This window comes from Gracilinanus agilis, chromosome 1, assembly GCF_016433145.1.
Source record: "Gracilinanus agilis isolate LMUSP501 chromosome 1, AgileGrace, whole genome shotgun sequence".
NCBI lineage: Eukaryota > Metazoa > Chordata > Mammalia > Didelphimorphia > Didelphidae > Gracilinanus > Gracilinanus agilis.
In genome coordinates this window covers 226,600,861-226,617,129 of record NC_058130.1, presented here as the reverse complement: position 1 = coordinate 226,617,129, position 16,269 = coordinate 226,600,861, and the positions used below count along the sequence as shown (strand labels likewise).

Genomic DNA, 16,269 nt, shown 5'->3' with positions numbered 1-16,269 from the left:
ACAATCTGACACTTTAGCTCCCTTTGGGGCACCTTCATCTCTGGGTCCATTACCTGATGAATTTTCAAGAGAGGTTTAGCAAAAGTTGCTATGTGGTCTAGTGAGATGGGATTAGACTTGGAAGGCCTAGGTTCAGATCCCACCTTTGACAAAAGCTGTGTAAACATAGGAAATCCTTTACTCTTTTCCTCATCCTTAAAAATAAGATAATAATACTTATGCTAATTACCTTAACCCAGTTTAACTCTGTGAGGGAATTAGTATAAGTATTATATATATATATACATATATATATATACATATACTCACATATACATGCATACATATACACATAAAACTTTAGAGTTTAGAATATGCTTAATAGATATGATAAACATACAGCTGGGTGGTACAGTGGATAGAGTGCCAGGCCTGGAGTCAGAAAGACTTACCTTCCTGGGTTCAAATCTGGCCTCAGACACTTATTTTTTAAAAAAAATTTTTGTGTTGTACAAAAGGAGAGAAGGTTAGCACTCCCCTTGATAAGGATGGAAGAGGTCCTAGTGGCCTTTACAACACACATACGGTTAAGGCATTGCCACCTACTCTGTGGCATCTAACCATGGTTTTTAGACTCGAAATGACCACACCAATGCAACTATCAACAATTTGGAAATAAGTCTTGACCGATGACACATGTTAAAACCAGTGGAAATGTGCATCAGCTGGGGGGGGGGAAGTGGAAAGTAAGAGCATGAATCATGTAACCATGATAACTTTTCTAAAAAATAAAAATTATTTATTTAAAAAAATTTTTATTGATTAAGAAAATTTTCAATGGTAACATGATTCATGTTCTTTCCCTCCCCTCCTCCCACCCCCATTCCCTAGCTGACCACAATTCCACTGGATTTTACATGTGTCATTGATCAAGACTCATTTCCATATAATTGATATTTGCACTGGGGTGATCATTTAGAGTCAATATCCCCAATCATATTCCCATCGACCCATGTGATCAAGCAGTTGTTTTTCTTCTGTGTTTCTACTCCTGCAGTTCTTCCTCTGAATGTGGGTAGCGTTCTTCTCCATAAATCCCTCAGAATTGTCCTGGGTCATTGCATTGCTGCTAGTACAGAAGTCCATTACATTCTATTTTACCACAGCTTATTGGTCTCTGTGTACAATGTTCTTCTGGCTCTGCTCCTTTCACTCTGTAACAATTCCTGGAGGTCTTTCCAGTTCACATGGGATTCCTCCAGTTTATTATTCCTTTGAGCGCAATAGTATTCCATCACCATCAATAGTATTCCACCTATTTGTTCAGTCCCAATTGAAGGGTATCCCCTCATTTTCCAAGTAGACCATCTCAGACACTTATTAACTGGGCAAATTACTTAAACCTACTTGTTTCAGTTTTCTCGTCTGTAAAGTGATTTGGAGAAGGAAATGGCAAACCATTCCAGTATCTCTGCCAAAGATATAGAAAGGGTCAGATAAACCTGAAAATGACTGAATAGCAACAACAACATTTATATGTGTATGTATATACACACGCACATCTATAATGTATAGAATTTGGGTTGTGCTATATGGGTAGAGAGCCAGTCTTAGAACCAAGAAAACCTGGTTTTGAGTTCAACCTCCAACATGGCAAGCCCTCTAACCTCTCAGTGGTCTGGGAAGTTCATAAAGAAAATACATTAGAGAGAAGGTACTAATCTGCTAATTCTCTAGACCAGTGATGGGCAAACTACGGCCTACAGGCCAAGTGAAATGTTGTATCCATCTGTGTGACATTATTCCTAATCTGACGAATACAATGAGTAGGATACAATACAATGACATTTTGAAAGAGTTGCCTTAGAAACAGACTGACAGATGAGCATTTCCTTTCCTTTGGCCCCCTCTTTAAAAAGTTTGCCCATCACTGGGCTAAACTATGAGATCTCTAAACTAATGAAATTATAGGTCCATTCCCTGTCCCTAACCTAATAGCTACTTTCCTGGTTTGTTGTGAGGATCACATAGAATAAGATACACAAAGTGTTTCCTAAATAAATGTCAATCATCATTAGCTTCCTCTAGTGCTGCCTCTAGTCCCACCAAAAAAAAAAAATCCCATTATTTTTCAAAAGGGACTGAGCTGAGGGAAAGGAGAATCCAGACAAATTAACATCTGCTGCCTTCTGGTTATTACCTATTTTCAGGCCTTTGGGCTTTGGGATAGAAAAATGGGCTTCAATGCAATTAAAAGAAAGGTGCTGCAGGGATCTTCGAGCTTGGCACTTGGGCGACCAATTACCTGCATCTTTGAAGGTCATGCTTCCTGGAGCTTTTTGGTAAGTACCAGCCAAATTGTATTCAGAGCCCAGGAAGCACAGCTCCAGCTCAAAGCGAATCCTTGGGATACATAGCTCGTGCCTGGGAAACAAATAGAGAACTTTGGTTTATTCTTGGGTGGTGCCTGATCTATTGGTTGGGAATTAGATATTGGATTTTTTTTTTTTTGTTCTCTCTCTTTCCAATAGCAACAGACATAACAGCAAGAGGAAAAGGAAGCACAAAATGGCAGCTCTTGTGAACCTGTTGTTAAAACTGATGAATTCAGCTAACAGGTTCATTACATCTGTCAAGATGCCCGCAGAGAGGTGTGAGCAGAATGGTGCTTGGCCATTTACCTTAGAAAAGGTGAAAGTGCTTCAATCCTGGCTGGGTAGTTTCTAAGCCATTTTTGTCTTTAAAAAATGTTAATTAGGTCAAGTCCTTATCTGGGTTTGGGAAATGCCCAGAGATTATAATAATAATGGATGAGAGTTATAAAGCTTTAAGGTTTAGGGAATACTCTACATATATGCAAAAGGCCAGATAGGATATCTGGATAGAGTACCAGGCCTGAAGACAAGAAGACTCATCTTTATGAGTTCAAAACCCACCAGCTGTGTGACTCTGGGCAAGTCACTTAACCCTGCTTGCCTCAGTTTCCTCATCTGTAAAATGAGCTGGAGAAGGAATGATGAACTACTCCAGGAAAATCCCCAAATCTTTGCCAAGAAAACCCCAAATGAAGTCATGAAGAGTCAGACATAACTGAAAAAGGACTGAACAAATGACATAAATTATCTTATTTGATACTTATGACTTCCCTGAGAGGTAGAGAAGTACAGATACAATAAGGAAGCCACATGGGGAACGAGATGCAGCAGAGTCCTGTCAATGAAGGTTAGAGATAGGGGGTGGTCCTGTGATTTCCTTGCCATAGAGAACTCTAAAATGAAGAAACTCTCTCTACCAATGCAGGGCTTCATCTTTTGTGTAACATTGAGTCTCAGAAAGTCGCCTTCAGCATTGTGAGGTTGAATGAATTGTGTAGTGCAGTGATGGTGCACCTCTTAGAGACTGAGCATCCAAACTGTACCTTCATGCCACATGTGAACTGCCTCCTTACCCCAGACAGCAGAGGAGGAAGTGCTCCCATCGGGCTGCTGGGCAGAGGGGTGGGTGATGGGAGAAATGTCCTCAGGTGCAAGTAGAGACAGGGAGGGGAGCAGCCCCCTTCCAGCACATGTGCCATAGGTTCGCCAACATAGGTCTAGGATCACATAGCCAGTACTATATCAAAGGTAGTATTTGATTTCAGGTCTTCCTGCTTTTAATTTAAGATCGGCTCTTTATCTACTTCCCCATAATAATTCAAATTTCTTCAGTATTTTATGATTTAGAAAACACTTTACTTATAATAACTCTGTAAGTATTATTCTCTCAGTTTTATAGATGAGGAGATAGGTTTAGAATCTGTAATTAAATAAGGGAAAGAGATTAGAGAAAACTTTAGTGAGCTGGGTAAGAATGAGTTCAGATGGCAAATATTTGGATGAAAATTGAAAAAAGAAATCAAGTAAATGAGTATTTCCAAATATATGTGGTCTATGTAAAGAACATTTTATATAAAATTATAATGTGGATTTTATTGAGCATCCACAGATAGCCTGAAGCTGCTTTAATCTGACCATGTATATGCCTGAGCCCTTGGGCACAATGAAGATTATGAACTCACTGGTCACTTCTGGCCATTTGAAGATGCAAAGCTGAATGAATTTGGCATTTTGGTATCCCATAACAAACCCTTAGTGGTCCCCTGATCCTCCTCTGACAAGAGTACAAGGTTACTACCTCAGTTCAAAGGAGTAACAACTTCCAAATGCTTTCTTCTTTATATCCTTCACGTGGCATCATGTAACTAAGACTTATAATGAGAGATGAGGAAGGGTTGTCCTGTCTCTATCCTGGCATCATACCTGTGTGGAAGGTAAAATAGGGGCCACAACTAATCAAATTCATACCTGAATCTCTGGCTGGATTTTCACTTTTTCATTTGTCCCTTCATGATCTTAGGTAAATGAGCTTCTTTCTCTACATGCAAGTGTCCAGCTTTTGGAGGCGGCCTTGGGACTTCCCTAGGTTAGGAGACCCAGAGTCTTTTCAGCCAGAGTTGGGAAGGTGACCCCAACAACTACTATAGCACTTTTTTAGATGGTCCTCAATAGGAGAATTGGTACAAGCAGCCTGTTTTACTAGAAAATATAATGGGGACAGCTAGATAGCACAGCAGATAGAGTGCCAGACCTAGAGTCCAGACGATCTGGATTCAAATGTGGCCTCAAATATACTTCTTAGCTGTGTGACCCTGGAGAAGTCACTTAACCACAGTTGCCTAGCTTTTGTGGCTCTTCTGTCTTAGAACTGATTTAGACAGTAAGCGTAAAAATAAACAAACAAAACCACCAAAGTACTGGGAGGAGTTTAGCTGCAGTGACATTAAAATTGTTTTATCAGCAATCCCACAGAAGCTCTATCCTGATGAGATTTAAGAATCAGCCTTTTAGTAAATTATAATAGCTATAAGTTGTTACTGAATCCTATTTTAAGTTTGTTTTCCACAAATGCATGCATATGAATGTTATCCATTTGGCTTTTATTTTGTGTGTAAGAAATAAGTACTTGTCCCATATCTGATACAATTATGTCTTTAGTATCTTTCCTACTCTCTACTTTGGGGAGGTCTTGGGAATGAACACAAACTTAAAATTATGTCATTCATCTCTAGAATGGGCCATGGGAAAAGACTAATAAAATGAAGATTGTAAGAAAATGGAGCATAGCTCCTTAGAGACCAAGGTGTCTTTGGATTGAACCATGTCAAGACATCAAGTTTGGCTCCAGAATCTGCATTATTTAGGAGCAGGTGGTGAATGTCACAATCTCTTGGTCCCAATAGCAAATGGTTCTTTAATGTTAGAGAAGAAATTGAATTTCACATTTCATGCGCCATTCTGTAGAATTCTTCACACTTTTAAAAAAAGAATAAAAGCCCCCAACATATTTAAGCATTAGTTTTTAGATTATTAATTATTTAACATGATGGGGGAGGTTATAGATAGAGAAAATCAAAGTTGAAGAAATGCTATGTCAATTAAATACCAGACAAAATGTTGGTAATGAATCTCTGAAATTGTAAGTCAATTTGAAAATAAGATTTGATTTTCAGATTTTCATTTATACAAACAGAATTTTTTTATTAACTTACTTTGTGGTAGGTGCTGTTGAGGCAAAGAGAAAAAGTGAAACAGTCCATTTGCTTAAGTAATTATCAGAGAAAGAAGCAATGTGGTAGTGAGGTTTAAAGATGGGTTCAGATTGTGTTCTGTGCCTCTGTGATGGTGAGCAAGTCACTTTGGTCTCCGAGTCTTACTATCTTCCTCCCTCAAATGATAGACTTGGGTCCAATCATCTCTTACATTCCTTCTAACTTTAAATCATGGGATAATCAACACTAGAGAAATCTGACCCTCAAGAGAAGCATGATGATTTTTTTTTCATTTTCTTCATAGTGTCCCCAACCTAAGAGTGGATCCCATAGGACCACTAAATAGTCAATGTACGAAGTAGATCAGGCATGGGATAGTTATTTATTTTCTCCCATGCAAACACTATCCTTAACACACAAAAGATTCATAAGTATGCATTGAGAAAAACTTAAAATATGAGCATGATAAAATAGCCCATAACTTTTATAATCTCCAAGGAGTTTAATAACAATCATGATAATGTCCAGTATTTATATAGTCCCTGCTATGTGCCACTATGTGCTAAACACTTTTAAAATATTATCTCTTTTGGCTCAGTGGATTGAGAGACAGACTTAAAGACAGGAGGACCTGGATTCAAATCTGATCTCAAACCCTTTCTAGCTGTGTGACCCTGGGCAAGTAACTTGACCCCCTCATTGCCTAGCCCTTACCACTCTTCTTCCTTGGAACCAATGCACTGTATTGGTTTGAAGATGGAAGGTAAGGTTTAAAAAATATTATCTCATTTGATCTTCATAACAACTCTGGGAGATAGATGCTATTGTCATTCTCCTTTTACAGTTAAGGAAGCTAATAAGCAACTTGCCTAAGGTCATACAACTAACAAATGCTTGAGACCACATTTGAGCTCAGGTCTCCCTGACTTCTGTCCCAGTGCTCTATCTTCTAAGCCATCTAACTGTCTCTTAATACTTAAAACATGACCACATGAGGTATTGTAAGAAACTGCTGAAGAGACATAACTCTCTCACTGCCACTCTGCAGTATCCAAGCACTCACTTCATGTCTTTTTCAAATCAAGAATGGCTTAGCCTCATTTTCCTGGTGTCAATCATCTCCTCCAAGAAAAGTTCAGTTTAAGAAACTACCTTCTGCTTCCAGTCATCTAGAGTTCTCAATGACTCTGAATCTCGAGTCCATGAAGTAGATGCCCAAACTGGAGATAACCATCTTAAGATCCATCTTTCATTATCTGTCATTTGAGCAAGAAACAAAGCAAAAGAATAGCCAGAGATTCAAAATCTAGACTCAGGCCTGTCCAGGGAAAGATATTCTCTCACCAAGTTTAATCAACCACCATTGCTTCTAGTAAGAGAAGAAAATTCCTTCTTCCTTCTCATGACAAGGTGAAGAGAATGCTTTCAGAGACCTAAGTTGCACATCCAGAAGAGGAAAAAAGACACTAAGGGTGGAAATTGTCTCTCCTATAAATAGGAAGATCTTGCTATTCAGTGATAAGTCTTCTTCTACATGATCCCCTCTAACATATGGAATCATAGGGCGTCATAGATCCCAATGAAAGCTTTTCAATTTCTGGATGACATGGCATCATCATTATTCAAGCCTTTTGCTGCAGGTGGTACCATATTACTTCTAGCCATTCATAGTATGAGCTGTGGTAAGAGATTTTCATCATGGATGATCACAATATAGGAGACCAGAACACAAATATAAGAGCAATACTTTGGGTAATCAGATACCTGCACACCATTCTGGAATGCCACACAGTGACTTCACCTGGTTCTCTGGCTCTATTGTTCTCCTTCCTGAACTCATAGCAAACTCTGCAATGTGAGGGCAAGTTTAGAAACAGCAGCCAAGATGCTGGGTTTCCTTCATTCCTTCCTAACAAATTTACTTACTTATTAGTTCATTTGTTATATTAAAATTTCCATGTAACTCCCTCCCTTTTTCCCCTCCTCACATAAGAGAAGACATTATGTGAGGAAAAAAATGGATGTATATATACATACATTGTATATAAACATATAACTGCCTTGTTTATTTCTATTTATTAGTTCTTTCACTTGAGGTGGACATAAAATCATGCTTCAAACAATATTTCTTTTGCTATATATAATATTCTCTTGGCTCTACTCACTTCATTGTTCCTAATTTCATGTAGATCTTTCTTTGTTTTTAAAAAAAATTAACATGTTCATCATTTCTTATGGTGCAGTAGTATTCTATGACAATCGTGTGCCACAATTTGTTTAGTCATTTGGTATCCAACTGATGGACATCCACACCATTTTCTGATTCTTTGTAAGAGTAAGGGAGAAGTTACTGACCCTATCATAGTTATTTGTAGCAGTGCTGGACAGTTCCCCTGAAGCTCTATCTTCAGAGGTTTCCAATAAAATGCTCATTTATCAGGGATACGTATGGGATGGATTTAGACATCAGATCAGGGGACTGAACAATTCAACCTCTCAAATTTTTTCATGATTTGAAAACCTAATCTTTCTGAATGTGTATTGGTTTATGATATTGGCTCAATTACCAGGGTATTTTCTCTTTCTATCTCCAGTCATTGAAGCAAATGCTCTTTGCCAGCTTCACAAGTTCCTATTGTCTAATGTTTCCTTTAGATTACAACTTCTTTCTAGTGTATAGAAGGAACCAGAGCCAAGCTGGAAATTATGAAGATGGCCCTTGCAGTTTGACTCAGAGATGTTTAATTGATTGAGGCAGACAATCAAATGGCAACATGGAGCAGGACTTTGCTACATTCTCCCTGAAGGTCTCAGGAGGCAAGCAAGGAAGCTGTAGCCATATGCCTAGCAAACTTCAGAAAGGACAATTCTAGTTCAGGAGCCTCTGAAAAAAACTTAACACTGAGCCAAATTATTTGATTCTTCTGAGGTTCCCATTACATTTCCCTATCCTCCCATACAGAACCAAGCTAAAATACTTATGCTAATAGAAAGTGCACAAAGGGAGTAATTTTCCAAAGTCAGAGAACCTTATTAATTATTTAGAAACTCTTTCTCCTCATTTGCATGCTTATTCTTCCTAGTTAGCTTTTTTTCAGGAAGCTAGGCAATGAGTTGGGTAAGCAAGGTAGTTAGTCAACTCCATTAAGTAGACACGAGTAGGAAACCATTCTTGATATAGGCCATTAAGCATTCCAAGTTTCTATTTTTGTGCTCCACAATCTTAGGACACTTTACCCATTAGGCAGCTAGGTGTCATGGCTGATAGAGCAGTAGACATAGAGTCATTCAATTCTTCCTTGAACATTTCTCATGCTTTTCTACCTCCTTTTACCATCATCATCAATGATACTAGTGATCACACTGTCATAGATTGAGAGATAGAAGAAACCTTAGAAGTATCTAGCTCAAGTTCTTCATAATTAAGTAAACTGAGGTCCCAAAGTTTTAGTGATTCATCCAAAGTCATGCAGGTCAGAAGTATTGTACAATAAATAGCTGTGAATGACTCAGATATTCTCAGCAATACAATGACCCAGCACAACTGTGAAGGACTTATGACAAAGAATGTTATCCACCTCCGGAGAAAGAACTGTTGGAACTGGATGCAGATCAAAGAATGCTATTTTCCATTTTAGTTTATTTATGATTTTACTTTGGGGTTTTGGCTTTATATGAGTGTTCTCTTATAACAATGGCCAATATGGAAGTATGTTTTGCATGATCATAGATGTATAACCTAGATCAGATTGTTTATAATCTCCAGAAAGGGGAAGGGAGGGGGAGACAGATTGGATCTTATAATTTTGAGAAATGTACTTTGAAAATTGTTATTATATGTAATTGGGAAAATAAATATTTTTAAAAATAAATAAAAAATAAAAAAACAAAATGTGAACATAGCATTAGTTGTTTTTTTTTTTTTGTGGTTGTAGTTCAAGACATTGTGCTAGGCACTCAGAGGGCACACATCTATCAGTAAGTTAGAAAGAGTGGTTAACCCCCCTCTCTTAAACATAATTGCTAGACATTGATTGCACAAAGGCAAAAGTGAAGGAGTTCTGACCCTCAAGCAGCTTACGTCTGATGGGAGAGTTGGGGGGGGTGTGTGAGTAGGGAGGATGATATAACATCTCAACAACTATTTATTGAATGTCTATTATAGTCTACATGCTAGGCTCAGATTGTTGGATGATGAGGAAGGAAATGGTACAAGAGAAATAAAAGATTAATTTCCTGCTTTCTCTGGCATTTCACTATTGATTGACAGGAATAACATGAATATGCAAAGTGATTGGAGAAGCATGCAAGATGGTATTCCAAGAAACTAAACTGTATGTTGTAGATTAGAAGTACAGAGAAGACCACTATGAGTAGGAGCAGTGTAGAAGGTAAGGCTTAAGTTGGACCTTAGATGTTGGGTTGGACTTAGGCAGATTGAGAAAAGGCTCTCCAATGTGATCACTTTGGCAAGGGTGGATAGTTAATTCATTCAATGAATTTTTATTAAATCTCTACTATAGTCAATAGAAGCATCAGTATGGTGTGATTGATAGAGTTGGCCTTGGAGCCAGGAAGACTTGCATTCAGGTCCTCTTATAGTAGGTCTTTGCCTTTGGGCGAATCATTTAAATTTTCAGTGTTCTAAGCAACTCTCTAATAGTAGTTGTAGAGAAAGTTTCATTCTTTATTGGTAGAATTTTCCTATCCAGGAGGGAATATATATGTATGTAATATATAACATTATATATAATATGCAAATGTTTATGTTATGTAGGCATATAACACTATATATCATGTATTAAGTATATATATATGTATATATGTATATATTGTGATAATGAAATTAAATCTGCCCTGCCCATCCTTAATCTAATCATCAAAGGTGAGAACATCCCCACTTAATTCACAAGTTGGGAGGTCTGTGAGCCACATGTGCTAGAGTGAGTGATGAATCAAAATCTACTGACTGCTTCCTGGGCAGTCCTAAGCAAAGCATCTGTTGTGATTGGGCATGTAAACTAAGAGGAAGGTACAGGAAGTGACGCAAAAGGAGCATCTTTTAAATGGGAGTGACAACTTCCTGTCAGGCAGTTATTGTTCTTTTTCTTGGAGTTGGAGCATGAGTTGTAGATGCTGCTTGCTGGACCTGAGACCTTGAACCTGAGACCTTGGTGAGACTGTTCTTAAATCTCTTCCTTAGAACTACATGTGGTGAGTGAAGAAGGCTAACTACCTTAGCCTCCCTGGAGGCACTAGCTTCCCGAGGCTCCCTTGATTGGGAGAAGCCCTCATGGCTAAACCCCTTGTTAATTGACTTTTAGGCTTTCCAGCTGGGCCTATGAAGCCCTGCTGGAGTAAAGCCCAGACTTGAATACAAATCTAGTTCATTAAGTTAGATCTCTTACCTTACCCTCTTCTCATCTCTTTACTTCCACTCTCTCCCATATTTTGTAAATAAATTACTAAAAATCATTTTAGAATTGATAGTATTTCAATTCTTGGTGACCACACCTTTAAATATTAATATCCAACCCCCAAAAAACCCTTTTTTTTCTTTTACAATATATATGTTTATATCTATTTGTATCTCACTGGTTCAATTCTTATTTCCTATCTCTTTTGTATAATGCAATATCTTAGTCACTAGATAAGACATAAAGTATCTAGGATCTTCCCAACTTAGTAGGTTGGAGAGAAGGTAGGCACACACATAATAAAAATGAAATTTTTATTATGATGTAAAAGGAGAAAAAATGTTATGAGATGTAGGACAAATCACACCTAGTGAGGAAGGATTAGGTAAGTGTTCAGAGTGTAGATGGCATTTGACTTTGTTGTTGAAGGATGAATAGAAAGTCAATAGGCAGAGATGTAGGGAAGAAGGGCTTCTAGGTGTAGGAAATCATGTGGTCAAAGTGAAATGGAATCTGAGCTCACATTTCCCATGTGCACAGACAACACGTAAACAGAGGGAAGCCATCCAGGGGCCCAGATACCACAGTATTTACACTACTCTGTTACACAGAAATACGGTCTGGTAATCTTGTTCTCTTGTTCCCCTTCCTCATAATATGTAAGCACTGGGGCAGCCAGGTGGTGCATGGAATAGAGCAAGCCTGGAGTCAGGAAGACTCATCTTCTTGAGTTCAAATCTGGCCTCAGACACTTACTAGCTGTGTGACCATGGGCAAATCACTTAACTCTTTTGCCTCAGTTTCTTCATTTATAAAATGAGCTGGAGAAGGAAATGGCAAAACACTTAAGTATCTTTGCCAAGAAAATCTCAAATGATGTCATGAGGAGTCAAACATGACCAAAAACAAATGAATAACAACAAGCAATATGATGGACAGTTTAGATACAGCAGCCAAAGAATCTAGATTTCTCTTGTCTCTATAGGGTGGTTACAAGGGGACAGACTCTTACCTGCTTTAGGGTTATTGACATCACTGTCAGATTAGGAAATCAGGGAATTTAGATGGAAACCCAACTTCTGCAGCTTATTATTTATGCAATTTCAGATGAATCACAACATTGGGGTCTCAGTTTACTTATTTATAAAATGAAGAATTGGACCAGATGACCTCTAAGACCTCTTCTATCTCTAGACCAATTCTTATGCCTTTCTGATTATGACTAGAGGAAGAAGATAAGCATGGGAACATGTTCAAGGATGGTGTGTTGAACGAGTAAAGAGAAGTCGTACAAAATAACTATCAAAAGGTAGCTTGAAACCAGACTTTTGAAAATTTCAAATGCCATTTTAAGTAGTTTGGCTATTATTCATTAGGAAACTGTTGAAGATTTTTAAACATAGGGATGATATTCTTGTACTTGGGTATTAGGAAGACAAATACTGTAGGTATGTATAGGATGCTTCAGAGGGGAACAAGCTTGGAGGTAAGACCTTTTTCATTGTTTATCAGACATTTTTTAGGCAGGTATGATTTTCTATAAATATTGTGGTTCTAAGACAGAAGGTAAGTTTATAAAAAGAGGCTATTTAATATAAAAGTTAGGGAAGAGGTAATCAGAACTCATGCCAGCTCCATATTGGCAGAGTTCAGGTCTTATCTCATTTTTGTAAATCATCTAGTACCTTGAACAGTGTTCTACTTATAATAGGTGATTAATAAGTGTTAAATTGAATTCAGTAGAGGTTTGTGACTGTAGAAATGGCAAGGGGAAAACATATAAGAGACATTGTAGAAGCAGAATTGGTAGGTCTCTATTACAATTTGCAAAAAGTCTCTATTGCAAATTACAATTCAGTAATTTACTGAATATGATGAGAAATGAAGGAAAAGTGTAGGATTTAAATTAATGTGTGATACTTCAAGTTACCAGATTTTAATTACACAAAAGGAGGGATCATAGATGACCCCAAGGTTTCAAACATGAGCAACTGAGAAAATAGCCATGCCACGAAGAGATCAGGCAGTCACAGAATCATAGAATTTGAGAATTAGAAGGGACATTATAAGAGTAGCTCAACCCAAATCTGAAGGGAATCCCCACTAGAATATAGTTATCCAGCCTTGGTTTAAACACTTCTATGATTTGGAAACTATCTCCTATTGAAATAGTTAATTCTACTTCTGGACGGCTCTAATCCTTAGGTGGTGGTAGTGTTGCTGTCTCTCCTGACATCAAACCCAGACTAACCTCTTTGCAGTTTCCAACTCCTGATCTCCATTCCGGCCTCTGAGACCAAATGGAAGACACAATCTCAGATCATTCTGAGCTCCAGTGCCTCTGATATTTTAATAGGATCATGCCACACTCCTATTCACCCTCTGTTATCTGGTGTTGCTTTTTTTCTTTCTCTTTTTTAAATTTTGTTTTACTTATACTTTACTTTTATTTTTGTTTTACTTACTTTACTCTTATTTACTGTTTTACCTATATGTCCTATACATGTTATTTTATATTCATTTGAAAATTTCTGTTTCTCTACTCTCTATTTTCTCCATCCACTGGGAAGCCAAGAAATATAATATTAATTATACATATGAAGTCATGCAAAACACACTTCTGCATTATTCATGTATGAAAAATAAAAAGAAAGAAAAATGCTTCAATCTTTACTCTGAACCCATCATTTCTCTGTCTGGAGAATTCATTTTTTATCATGAATTCTTTTGGAATCATGGTGGATCTTTGTACTGATCAGAGAAGCCAAGTCTTTCACATATTGTTTTCCTGGTTCTACTTACTTCACTTTCCACCCATTCACATAAGTCTCCCCAAGTTTTTTCTGATCCTCCCCCTTCCCGAGTGTTTTCATGGAGTAGGTATGTAAAACAATACGTGCTCCTTGCCTTTCTAGAGCTTACAGTGTATCAAAACCCGAGGGATGAGAAAAGATCTGTGTCTGAAACGGTGGTCAGGAAAACCTTGTGCTCAGGTCATTTCAGAATGGTGGGTTGAGAAGAAACCAAGCTGAACTATTACCCAGATTGATGTTAACATTCCTTGTAGCATTTAGCAACCTTTCCATCAAATAAATAGCTGAAAGGGTTCTGGCACTTCTCATATAGTAGAAAGAAAAGCCCAATTCCCCACCTTTATGAGGCTGTTGGACACACAAAGTAATGTTCTGAATTGAGGCTTTCTGCCTGAACTTGTAGACCACCCTTCCTCACCCAGGACTGTGGGCTTCTTCAATACTGTCACTGGAAAGGTGACAGTAAGAGTGAACAACAAGCACCACATCAAGGCAAACAGCAAAGATCTGTCAGATATCAGGCAGTTGTCTGGAGCTCACAGAGAAGTAACCCTTTAAAGATGGGAGGTAGAGGGAACAGCTAGTTGGCTTAGTGGACTGAGAGCCAGCCTAGAGATGGGAGGTCCTGGGTTCAAATCTGGCATCAGATACTTCCTAGCTGTGTGATCCTGGGCAAGTCACTTAACCCCCATTGCCTAGCCCTTAATGCTCTTCTGCCTTAGAACTGATATGCAGTATTGATTCTAAGACAGAAGGGAAAGGTTTTAAAATAAAAAATAAATAAAGATGGGAGGTAGATAAGAAGTTGATAAGCTCTGAGGCTGTCAAAATGACCTTGCCTGAATGAACTTTGTGAGTTCTAACAACTTCTGTTCTGTTAGAACCCTCCCTGCCTCTGAGAGATGACTCAGGTGTTGAGGTCTCCAGCAGAGACCACCTATGCGTCATTTGTCTGGCTCAAGGACTGCAAAGCTGAGAAAGATGAAAATGCTGTTCTCATGGGGTCAGAACCCCTTGGGTGGCCAGCGTCCTCTAAGACAGAGACATTGTCCTCTCTCAAGGTAGAATAACTTGGAAAAATCCAAGATGCTAATTAAAAGACTGAAGAAAAGAGGTTTTTGGCATAATTTAGCTTCGTAGTAGATACCTAAGCTGTTGCTTGAGATCTCAAATTGCCTTTGGTTCATTATTGTTTTCTAATTCTAACCTAGCTGTTTGACCAGGCTACTTGTTCTTCCTTTTGTCTGTATTTTTCCATCTAATCCTAACCAGGGCCGGGACTGGAAATAGCCTTAAACAGGGACTATAGCCCAGAGTCCTCCATGGTTTAGGTCATGCTATCAGGAGCATGATAGAGCTTGAGAAGAGGGCACTAGATCTCGAGTCAGAGGTCCTGTGTTCAAATCCTGCCTTTGCCACTTAATACCAGTGTGACCTGGGCAATCATTTAACTACTATGAGATTCAGTTTTCTCATTCATAAAATGAAGAGATTAGATGCTCTAAATCAAGAAACCATTTACTTTGTTTCATTCTTGATTGTAATAATAATTATCCTTATAGGGGGCAGCTGGATGGCTCAATGGATTGAGAGCTAGGACTAGAGATGGGATGTCCTAGGTTCAAATCTGGCCTCAGACATTTCCTAGCTGTGTGACCCTGGGCAAGTCACTTAATCCCCATAGCCTAGTCCTTACAGCTATTCTGCCTTGGCACCAATACACAAAAACAATACACAATTTAAGGTAGAAGGTAAGGGTTTAAAAAAATTATTATTAAATTGTACTTGTATACAGTGCTTTTCAAAACTTTGAGATCTATATAAATGCGATAAAGATCATTAATATACTATGTGACATATTGCATATATTAATATAATAGTTATATAAATAATGATTAGTATAATTGTTTTATTATAATGTTCAATAATTATATTTCATATAGTATTATAATGTACAATAGTCATATATTATATATTATAATATACAATAATTATATATTACATATGTATATGTGCATACTATTAATATATTATATTATTATATATTTTATGTATATATTAGCATAGTATAAATATATCATGCATAATGTGTTAGCATACTATATATACTATATGTGATATATATATTTACATGTATTAATATAATATAGAATTTTGAAATAATTATGTTGATTATTTATATAATGATATATTTGATACATGATATAGTAATATTATAATATGAAACTATCATATCATCTATACAGCACTTTAAGGTTTGCAAAGTACTGTGTGTATGTTATCTCATTTGAAAAGGGCTATGATAAAAGGTAAATGGTTTCTAGCTCTTGTACAGAACACTAGAAACCATAGGAAGATTTGCAGAGGCAAAAGGGCTGTGAGCACAAGGAGGTAAAACATATCCAAGGATCAGAGGAAGAAGGCCTAAGATTTGTAAGATCAGGTCTGTAGAGTGATGGTGTTGAGGTACAGG

At 37.6% G+C, this 16,269-nt stretch overlaps 1 non-coding gene across 1 annotated transcript; it reads left to right on the top strand.

The window, feature by feature from the left end:
* Positions 1-483: 483 nt before the first annotated feature.
* LOC123232815 lies at positions 484-611 on the top strand. The gene has a single exon (XR_006505317.1). It is a non-coding gene; the product is annotated as a U6atac minor spliceosomal RNA (small nuclear RNA).
* The last annotated feature ends 15,658 nt before the right edge of the window (positions 612-16,269 follow it).